This window comes from Lucilia cuprina, chromosome X, assembly GCF_022045245.1.
Source record: "Lucilia cuprina isolate Lc7/37 chromosome X, ASM2204524v1, whole genome shotgun sequence".
NCBI lineage: Eukaryota > Metazoa > Arthropoda > Insecta > Diptera > Calliphoridae > Lucilia > Lucilia cuprina.
In genome coordinates, this window is record NC_060949.1 from 12,189,091 (window position 1) to 12,191,105 (window position 2,015).

Genomic DNA, 2,015 nt, shown 5'->3' on the forward strand with positions numbered 1-2,015 from the left:
CTTTTATGAGTAAAATTCAAAGCCTTAAGAAAACTATGGTGGAAACAGTCAAAAGGAATCAGGATGAGAATCATAATGAAAACATTTCCAGAATTTCACACGGTTCTCCAATAAATCGTGAAGACAGAAATAGTGTACTAGAAAATGCACATTTGATTCAATCAGATTCGATGAGAAGTTCAGTCAGTAGTAATTCAGTAAAGATTGATAAATGGAATATCTTTTACGACGGAACCGGTGACATACATACTTTTTTGTGTAAGGTAGAAACTTTACGTGTACGTTATAGCTACACAGTAGACCAAGTAGTGGCCAGTTTTCACTTATTTTTGAGAGGAAAGGCGGAAACATGGTTTTGGACCTATTTGAAACAAAAGCCTAATACCACATACGAACAACTTTCGGAAGCTATTATAAAAGAATTTGACACAGTAGAAAGTGACTGCGACAAAATTGTAAAAATGGTCGAAAGAAGACAGTTACCAAAAGAAAGCTTCGATGACTATTTTACTGATCTTGTTAAGATGAACGCCTAAGTGCTCCCATGACCAGTCAAAAGATGATTGAATTAATAAAGAATAACGCTAAAGATTCGTTAGAGGCATTATTATTTTCGTGTGACATTTTTAGTTTAGAACACCTTAGGGAAATAGCTCGCAAAGCCGAAAAATATGTAGGTCGTCAAAATCATTTAAAGCAACAAAAGCGTTTTGTAGCAGAGTTAGATGTTGGCAGTGAACAAACTCCTGAGGAAGCAACTGATGAAGACTTAGCTACTATTAACTATAATAATTTTCAAAATAGAAAACCCATCGACACTCCCAAATATAAATGCTGAAATTGCGACCAGCAAGGACATTCGTTTTATGATTGTTCTTTAGAGAAACGTAATATGTTTTGTTTCCGATGTGGCGAGAAAAATGTTACGACTCCACAATGTACTAAGCATTTGGGAAACAGGCAGATGAACGGGAAATAAGGGGGAACCCGTTCGTTTCAAAACACCCTTCAAATACGAAAGATTTAGAACACAAACAGGAAAATCAATTGACTTTACATGAGAGGAAAATGAGATATGAGGAAGCGAGAAAAAGGATTCTTGGATACACAGTAAATTATCGTATAAATAAATGTAGATTAAGATTCAAAAAGCGAAAACATTTTAAAAAGATTTTAGAGTCAACAACTGTTGATGATTTAAATGATGAACGTCCTTTTGTTAAGATTTTGTTGGGTACAATATGTGTGTTTACGGACTTTTAGACTCTGGCGCGTCAATAAGCGTGTTAGGTAAAGGTTGTATTGAATTGGTGGCAAGTTTAGGACTTACATTTCGTAAGATAAATAGTTCCTTAAAAAGTGCCGATGGCAACAAACAATCCATAATCGGTTATATTGAAATCCCTGTAACTTTTAAAGGTTTAACAAATAACATAATGTTTTATCTATCGCCTTGTTTACGTCAAGAAATTTACCTTGGTGTAAATTTCTGGAAATCATTTAATATTGCACCAGAACTTTTTATTTCTGAAATCTCCGTTGACAATGACAAATCCACTACAGAATTTGATTTTCATGAGTTGACATTGGTTGAACAGACATAATTGGACAGAGATATTAGTATATTTCCATCATACTCGAAGTTTGGCTTAGGAAAAACAAATATAGAGACACACTCAATAGATACGGGGGATTCATTGCCTTTCAAAATCAAACACTATCCTCTATCTCCTCCACGACAACAGGAAGCATATGCGGAACTAGACCGTATGTTAGCACTAGGAGTGATAGAGGAAAGTGAAAGTCCGTATTGTAGTCCAATTGTCCTAGTATGAAAGCCAGGTAAAAATCGACTCTGCCTCGACTCCAGAAAATTGAACACCTTAACCAAGAAAGATGCATACCCTCTCCCACATATTAATGGTCTCTTAAGCCGCCTACAGAATACTCATTATATATCCGGTATTGACCTTAAGGATGCCTTTTGGCAAATACCGTTAGATGAGTCTTCGAAA